The sequence below is a fragment of the Bubalus kerabau genome, chromosome 1 (assembly GCF_029407905.1).
Source record: "Bubalus kerabau isolate K-KA32 ecotype Philippines breed swamp buffalo chromosome 1, PCC_UOA_SB_1v2, whole genome shotgun sequence".
Classification (NCBI taxonomy): domain Eukaryota; kingdom Metazoa; phylum Chordata; class Mammalia; order Artiodactyla; family Bovidae; genus Bubalus; species Bubalus kerabau.
Window position 1 is genome coordinate 104,384,955 of NC_073624.1, and position 9,623 is coordinate 104,394,577.

At 39.7% G+C, this 9,623-nt stretch overlaps 1 long non-coding RNA gene across 1 annotated transcript; it reads right to left on the reverse strand.

Moving 5' to 3' along the window:
- Positions 1-1,272: 1,272 nt before the first annotated feature.
- On the reverse strand, positions 1,273-5,080 carry LOC129641769 (uncharacterized). The gene is made up of 4 exons (XR_008709425.1): positions 5,009-5,080; positions 1,859-1,893; positions 1,729-1,773; positions 1,273-1,632 (listed from the first exon to the last, which is right to left on the reverse strand). It is a non-coding gene; the product is annotated as an uncharacterized LOC129641769 (long non-coding RNA).
- Between the last annotated feature and the right edge of the window lie 4,543 nt (positions 5,081-9,623).

Consider the following 9,623-nt stretch of genomic DNA (forward strand, 5'->3'; position numbering starts at 1 on the left):
CTAACACTAGCAGCTGCCGTAGATAACATTTGTTAGCCATAAAAGTTCTACATTGTTTATTTATCTTTGGTCCCTTAGATCATTCTCCATGTGCATCCGTATCTTCAAAATTCTCTGTGGATTATATTCAGCCTAAAGACAAAATGTCTACTGACTTAAATTAAACAGACTTCTCTTCTGTTAAGGGCTCTTTAAGCAAGTCACAGAATTTGATGCCTTTATACAGCTATGGAAATAAATTATAAAATGTAATATAAAGTGGATGGTATGTCTGGATCAAGCTTTAAAATTGTATTTTATTTAAAAGTGCTATGATTCATCAGGAAACAGATCAACTACTAAGAAACAAACAAATGGGAAAAAATGTGAGCAGCTACTGAAGCACCATATGTGATGGGTCATGTCCTTCAGAGTACCTGATAAAGGGTTTTAAAGGGCTTCTGACTGATGACTAAAGGAGTTCATCTTTATTACCCTTGTAAGACTAAAAGAATATATTGCTGTTAAATACTGGCCAGCTGACAACAGGGAGTCTTGAAGTCTTCTACTGACTTTATTTTGAAGTACCCTAACTGAAGTTGCTTACAAAAACCTAGCTCACTTGTGGTAAAGTTCCAATAATTATGAACACATGGTGATCATTAGACTCACTAGAAATACAGTTTTCCTTTGTGTGTGTGTGTTTATAACCATTTGTTTATAGCACTATTAATGTAGTGTTTTTATCGGTGTTTGTTTAGATGGAAACTATAAAAATTTTGGTTAGGTACAAAAGATAAAGAATTACTTTGGGATTTCACTGATCTTTCAGTCTAGCCCACACACAGGAGGGAACACTATCACAAATATCCTCAGCTAATGAAAGGATTGGGAGAAGGCGATGGCACCCCACTCCAGTGCTCTTGCCTGGAGAATCCCATGGACGGAGGAGCCCGGTAGGCTGCAGTCCATGGGGTCACTAAGAGTCGGACCCGACTGAGTGACTGCATTTCACTTTTCACTTTCATGCATTGGAGAAGGCAATGGCAACCCACTCCAGTGTTCTTGCCTGGAGAATCCCAGGGACGGGGGAGCCTGGTGGGCTGCCGTCTATGGGGCTGCACAGAGTCGGACATGACTGAAGCGACTTAGCAGCAATGAAAGGATGACAGTGTAGAGAAGATACTGGCATAACACTGAAGTCTAATTTTAAGTATCCTGTCATGTTTGGTAATTAAACAATTATTCTTACCAGGAAAACAAGGGCATCCCTCATTCACCAGCAAGACATTAAAGATAGCATCAATCTCAATCAAAACCAGAAGGCTTTTTCCTTTTTTTGTAAAAATTGAGAAGCAGATTTTAAAATGTATACAGAGAGGTAAGAAGCCAGCATATCCAACACAGTCATGAGAAAGGAGACTAAAGTTGGAAAGCTTATATTACCTGATCTCAAAACAAAATATAAAGCTACAATTATTTGGGGCTTCTCTGGTGGCTCAGTGGCAAAGAATCTGCCTGCCAATGCAGGAGACTCAGGTTCGATCCTTCAGTCAGGTGTTCCAGTATTCTTGCCTGGGAAATCCCATGGAGAGAGGAACCTGGTGGGCCACAGTTCATGGCACTGAAAAAGAGTTGGGTACAACCTAGAGACTAAACAGCAACAACAATTATTTGAATAGTTTTGTACTGGCATATGGATCAACAGATAGACAAATGACAAAATAGAGACCGCAGAAACTGACTTACACTTTCATTCAGTTTTTTGGTTCTTGACAAAGGCTCCAAAGCAATCTGTAAGAAATGAAAATCTTCTCAGCAAATGGTGCTAGAAAAAATAGATATCCATATGAAAAGAATACACAAAACTTTAACTCACAGTTTGCAAAAATTAATTTGAGATGGATCTTAGACCTAAAATGTAAAAGAAAACATTATAAAAATTTTATAAGGAAATATAACAAAATACATTTGTGACCTAGGGGTAGACAAAGATTTCTCAGAAAAGGCAGTAATAACCATAAAACAAAAAATGACAGCTTAGAACTAATCAAGATAATAATTTCTACTCATAAAAACATATCATGGAGAAAATAGACAAGATGCAGAATGTGAAAAAAGTATTTGTAAAACTTATGTCTACTAAAGAACTGATATCCTTTATTATAAACATAGATATGACCATATCAAGAGTATGGTGGTTTTCTTGGCAGTTAATTGATAGGAATTTAATGAGAAACAGTAGCCAGGTCAGACTTGGTCCAAGGAAGTTCAGGTTGTTGAGCCCATGCATAGCCTCCATCCTTGTCATCATGGCCATTTTTTCTCTGAGTTCATTGAGCAACCACTGAGGTGGTTGGGGAAAGAGGCATCTAGCCAAGAAGCAAGACTACAGTCGAGAGAGCAAGTCAAGAAACAGAATTGTTTAGATTGCTTCATTTCCTCCTTTAGAATATCAAGAGCTTGAAGGACTTGTCTCACAGAGCCCTCCTGTAGTACGGAAGCACTTCCTACCCAATAACATAAAAGCAGCCGAGTTTGCTGATACTCAAAGGCAGAAGGGAGAAATGACATAGGGAAAGGAGAACAAACAAAAAGTCATTTTTTCTGGTCCCGGGGGAGAAAAGGAGGAGACAGCAGCAAAGAAAGGTAAGCATGAGCTGAGTGTATGACAACCTCCTTTGGTCCTCCATCTTCTGGCTTCCTCTAAAGTCAGGAACAAGACAAGGGTGCCCACTTTCACCATTACTATTCAACATAGTTTTGGAAGTTTTGGCCACAGCAATCAGAGCAGAAAAAGAAATAAAAGGAATCCAAATTGGAAAAGAAGAAGTAAAGCTCTCACTGTTTGCAGATGACATGATCCTCTACATAGAAAACCCTAAAGACTCCACCAGAAAATTACTAGAACTAATCAATGACTATAGTAAAGTTGCAGGATATAAAATCAACACCCAGAAATCCCTTGCATTCCTATACACTAATAATGAGAAAACAGAAAGAGAAATTAAGGAAACAATTCCATTCACCATTGCAACGGAAAGAATAAAATACTTAGGAATATATCTACCTAAAGAAACTAAAGACCTATATATAGAAAACTATAAAACACTGGTGAAAGAAATCAAAGAGGACACTAACAGATGGAGAAATATACCATGTTCATGGATTGGAAGAATCAATATAGTGAAAATGAGTATACTACCCAAAGCAATCTATAGATTCAATGCAACCCCTATCAAGCTACCAACAGCATTCTTCACAGAGCTAGAACAAATAATTTCACAATTTGTATGGAAATACAAAAAACCTCGAATAGCCAAAGCGATCTTGAGAAAGAAGAATGGAACTGGAGGAATCAACCTACCTGACTTCAGGCTTTACTACAAAGCCACAGTTATCAAGACAGTATGGTACGGGCACAAAGACAGAAATATAGATCAATGGAACAAAATAGAAAGCCCAGAGATAAATCCACGCACATATGGACACCTTATCTTTGACAAAGGAGGCAAGAACATACAATGGATTAAAGACAATCTCTTTAACAAGTGGTGCTGGGAAATCTGGTCAACCACTTGTAAAAGAATGAAACTAGAACACTTTCTAACACCATACACAAAAATAAACTCAAAATGGATTAAAGATCTCAACGTAAGACCAGAAACTATAAAACTCCTAGAGGAGAACATAGGCAAAACACTCTCTGACATACATCACAGCAGGATCCTCTATGACCCACCTCCCAGAATATTGGAAATAAAAGCAAAAATAAACAAATGGGACCTAATTAACCTTAAAAGCTTCTGCACATCAAAGGAAACTATTAGCAAGGTGAAAAGACAGCCTTCAGAATGGGAGAAGATAATAGCAAATGAAGCAACTGACAAACAACTAATCTCGAGAATATACAAGCAACTCCTACAGCTCAACTCCAGAAAAATAAATGACCCAATCAAAAAATGGGCCAAAGAACTAAATAGACATTTCTCCAAAGAAGACATACAGATGGCTAACAAACACATGAAAAGATGCTCAACATCACTCATTATCAGAGAAATGCAAATCAAAACCACTATGAGGTACCATTTCACACCAGTCAGAATGGCTGCGATCCAAAAGTCTATAAGTAATAAATGCTGGAGAGGGTGTGGAGAAAAGGGAACCCTCTTACACTGTTGGTGGGAATGCAAACTAGTACAGCCACTATGGAGAACAGTGTGGAGATTCCTTAAAAAACTGGAAATAGACCTGCCTTATGATCCAGCAATCCCACTGCTGGGCATACACACTGAGGAAACCAGAAGGGAAAGAGACACGTGTACCCCAATGTTCATCGCAGCACTGTTTATAATAGCCAGGACATGGAAGCAACCTAGATGCCCATCAGCAGATGAATGGATAAGAAAGCAGTGGTACATATACACAATGGAGTATTATTCAGCCATTAAAAAGAATACATTTGAATCAGTTCTAATGAGGTGGATGAAACTGGAGCCTATTATACAGAGTGAAGTAAGCCAGAAAGAAAAACACCAATACAGTATACTAACGCATATATATGGAATTTAGAAAGATGGTAACAATAACCCTGTGTACGAGACAGCAAAAGAGACACTGATGTATAGAACAGTCTTATGGACTCTGTGAGAGAGGGAGAGGGTGGGAAGATTTGGGAGAATGGCATTGAAACATGTAAAATATCATGTATGAAACGAATTGCCAGTCCGGGTTCGAAGCACGATACTGGATGCTTGGGGCTGGTGCACTGGGACAACCCAGAGGGATGGTATGGAGAGGGAGGAGGGAGGAGGGTTCAGGATGGGGAACACATGTATACCTGTGGCGGATTCATTTTGATATTTGGCAAAACTAATACAGTTATGTAAAGTTTAAAAATAAAATAAAATTAAAAAAAAAAAAAAAAAAGAAAGAGGATTAGGTGATTTAGAAAAGTGAAGTCAACATGGGGGTGGGGAGAGGATAGTGTGGCTATTCCTCAATCTCTTAAGTTATAGAAAGAGTTTACCTTGTGTAATGCTCTTGTGGGAAATGGCAACCCACTCCGGTATTCTTGCCTAGAGAATTCCATGGACAGAGGAGCCTGGTGGGCTACAGTCCATGGGGTTGCAAAGAGTCAGATATGACTGAGCAACTAACACTTTTATGGGCTTCTCTTGATGGCTCAGTGGTAAAGAATCTGCCTGCAATGCAGGAGACTCAGGAGATGCAAATTTGATCCCTGGGTGGGGAAAATCCTCTGGAGGAGGGCATGGCAACCCATTCCAGTATTCTTGCCTGGAGAATCCCATAGAGAAACCTGAAAGCTGCAGTTCAGAGGGTTGCAAAGTGTCAGACATGAAGCGACTTAGCCCAATCCTCTTGTACTACTCTGGGGCTGGGCCATACTTACTTGATGTTCTATGAGATAGGTGAGATAGGGGTCTTAGGAATCAACTTTCTCAAACCTTTCCACCTTGAGTGACATGAGTGAGCATTGACAGAGGGCTTGCCACAGAGCCAGCTGGAAGGAGCACAGTGATTCCTGGCAGAGGCTTAGGGTTGAAAGAGAGAGGACGTGGAAGCACCTCTTGATTCTGTAGCCAGAAGGAGATGAAGTCAGCTAGGCAATGCCATTCAAATTCTGGCCAAGACAAGAGGTGCCAGTTTACAAGTTATAATACATTAGTTACAGACCAGAATTGGAGACTTCTCTGAGACCAAAGGTAGCCAGGCATGCCCCACAGTTATTCTAAGTCTTCCTTTTCAACACAATCTTGGGAAATCCTTATACTTTTCCTTGGTTAGAATACTTGTTTCCCAAATCCCATATTTCTTTGTTTTCATCCTCAAAATTCTCTGGAGCCTAGTAGTTTCCTGAAGAGGCATGTTTGGGAGGAAAAGCTTCTGAGAAATTGAGCAACTGAAAATGTCTTTATTATATACTTATCCATCAATTAACAGTTTTTGTTTATTTCTGAAAACCCTGTTGCTAAGTAAACAGTTATTAAATGAAAAACTAGTCTCCCATTAATTTAATGGGGAAAGCAATGATTCATTCTTTCCCAATAAAAAATAAACATATTATTTTCACAGCTAGAAAAATATATCAATTGAGCAATAAAAATGTTTCAGTTCAGTTCAGTTCAGTTGCTCAGTCGTGTTTGATTCTGCGAACCCATGGACTGCAGCACGCCAGGCCTCCCTGTCTATCACCAACTCCCAGAGTTTACCCAAGCTCATGTCCATTGAGTCGGTGATGCCATCCAACCATCTCATCCTCTGTCATCCCCTTCTCCTCCCACCTTCAATCTTTCTCAGCATCAGGGTCTTTTCCAATGAGTCAGTTCTTCACATCAGGTGGCCAAAGAATTGGAGTTTCAGCCTCAACATCAGTCCTTCCAATGAACACTCAGTACCGATCTCCTTTAGGAGGGACTGGTTGGATCTCCTTGCAGTCCAAGGACTCTCAAAAGTCTTCTCCAGCACCACAGTTCAAAAGCATCAATTCTTCGGCACTTAGCTTTCTTTATAGTCCAACCCTCACATCCATACATGACTACTGGAAAAACCATAGCTTTGACTAGACAGATGTTTGTTGGCAAAGTAATGTCTCTGCTTTTTAATATGTTGTCTAGGTTGTTCATAACTTTCCTTCCAAGGAGTATGTGTCTTTTAATTTCGTGGCTGCAATCACCATCTGCAGTGATTTTGGAGCTCCCCAAAATAAAGTCTGCCACTGTTTCCACTGTTTCCCCGTCTATTTGCCATGAAGTAATGGGACTGGATGCCATGATCTTCGGAGAAGGCAATGACAACCCACTCCAGTACTTTTGCCTGGAAAATCCCATGGATGGAGGAGCCTGGTAGCCTGTGGTCCATGGGGTCGCTAAGAGTCGGACACGACTGACCAACTTCACTTTCACTTTTCACTTTCATGCACTGGAGAAGGAAATGGAAACCCACTCCAGTGTTCTTGCCTGGAGAATCCCAGGGACGGGGGAGCCTGGTGGGCTGCTGTCTATGGTGTCGCACAGAGTCAGACACGACTGAAGCGACTTAGCAGCAGCAGCAGCTACGATCTTAGTTTTCTGAATATTGAGCTTTAAGCCAACTTTTTCACTCTCCTCTTTCACTTTCATCAAGAGGCTCTTTAGTTCTTCTTCACTTTCTGCCATGAAGGTGGTGTCATCTGCATATCTGAGGTTATTGGTATTTCTCCTGGAAGTCTTGATTCCAGCTTGTATTCATCCAGCCCAGCATTTCTCATGATGTACTCTGCCTATAAGTTAAATAAGCAGGGTGACAATATCAAATGTTTATATAAAAATGTGTATATAAAGATATCGGAGAAGGCAATGGCAACCCACTCCTATACTCTTGCCTGGAAAATCCCACGGACAGAGGAGGCTGGTAGGCTGCAGTCCATGGGGTCGCTAAGAGTCGGGCACGACTGAGCGACTCCGCTTTCACTTTTCATTTTCATACATTGCAGTAGGAAATGGCAACCCACTCCAGTATTCTTGCCTGGAGAATTCCAGGGACAGAGGAGCCTAGTGGGCTGCCGTCTATGGGGTCACACAGAGTCAGACACGACTGAAGCGACTTAGCAGTAGCAGCATATAAAAATATAAAAATGTTTATATAACTAAATATAATAACTTGAAATTGAATAAATGCAAAATGTAGTATAATAAACATTTATTATACTCACCAAGGCATGAAAAGTAGATTTGACAGTGGTTGGTGGCTGGTGGAAGAAGGTACAAGGAAGCAATTCTCCGAGACTTTGGTAAAGTAAAGCTATGTATAAGAGCACTTTGAAATACATAAATATAATATAACATAATATACATGCTCTGAAGGGTCATAGAAAATCTCCTCTTCATCCTTCTTGGTTGTTTATTTATATTTAGGAATGAAGCCCTAAAATGCTGACAGGGGTGAGATGCGTTGATTGGGGGATTATGGTGGCCATGTGGTAATTGTAGATGCTTGTTTTAGGATCCTCAAACTGTAGAATCTGTGGCACTTTTAGACTGGCTTGTTTCCTCAGAAAGTACTCCTCCAATCTTTGACTAAGGAATGCATATGATAAACGGCATAGGTTTAGCTGTCAGTATTAAATATAGGAAGTGGGTTGGGATCTCATAGTTCACTCTGTATGCTTTCAATTAATCATCAAGTCTTTAGTATATGTCTCTAAGTATAGTTCCAGTTGGATTCAATTTTTCCAGAAAACAAATTTCTTTTTAAATACCAGGATGCAGGAAAGTGAAAGTGAAAGTGAAGTCGCTCAGTCGGTCTGACTCTGCGACTCCATGGGCAGTAGCCTGCACCAGGTTCCTCCGTCCATGGGATTTTCTAGGCAAGAGTACTGGAGTGGGTTGTCATTTCCTTCTCCAGGGAATCTTCCTGACCCAGGGATCAAACCCAGGTCTCCCACTTATAGACAGACGCTTTACCATCTGAGCCACCAGGGAAGTGGGAAAGTAGACACTAGCAAAAGGTAAGAATGGAATCAAGATGCCTAACTACCTCTTGAAGAGACTTTCAACCTTTCTATTTTCCTGGGTAATTAATGTCTGTGATTCCTGAATCTTTATGGTGCTATGACACCTCTCTTGTGTCATGTGACATCTCTCTTAAAAAAAAAAAAGATTTGTGTTTCCTTCTTTGATTAAATCAGTTACCAATTCATCCATCAGATTTCCATCTTCAAAAATTTGTTGATGTATAATATTTTATGTTCCATTATCTCCCATTCCTTTTCCCCCTTCTAATTCACACATTGTGATTCCTTTACAGTAGTTTTGGAAACAGAGAGGGCAAACATGAATGCATCTGTAATCTTTAAGAAGAAATTTCCTTCTCACTCTTTTTCTCAGACTCGGTAAAAATTTGCTCATATCAAATGACTTTGAATTAAAATTTCAGTAGAGACTGAAGAGTAAATATGACAGACTAAAGTGACAAAAAATTAGAACCTAAAAAGTGTTCTAGTTGACCTGAAAGTGAAATTTGGGATAACATGCTACTAGGAGTTCCATTATTAGTAAACGATACCACACTGATTAACACGTAGAAGGAAAAACTTCAGATCCAAGTAAGTAAAAAAAAAAAAGTGAAAGTCACTCACTCTTTGCAACCCCATGGAGTGTATCCCACCAGGCTCCACTGTCCATGGAATTCTTCAGGCAAGAATACTGGAGTGGGTAGCCATTCTCTTCTCCAGGGATCGTCCCAACCCAAGGACTGTACCTGGGTATCCTGCATTCAATTTGGGCTCTGCCATTTATTAGCTGTGGGACCTAGAGAAAGTTGCCTTGGTTTCCTCCTTTATAAAGTGAGGATAACTAATGCCTTCTTGATAAGTTTTTTTTTTTTTTTAAATAATATCAAATGCTTAACTGAATACCTCACTCAAACACAGTGCTCTATGGTAGTTATTAAATTTGGCTACCCATCATAATATTTTGTACTCCTGAAGAGTTTTACATTTTACAGTACCATTATTCTCATTGTTTTATAGAGGATATATATGGTATATACAGTATATACATGCTATATAGTATGAGTATATTATGTAGTATACAGTACAGGTGAGCAATTTGAAGAGGCACTAGCAACAAGAAACATAAAGA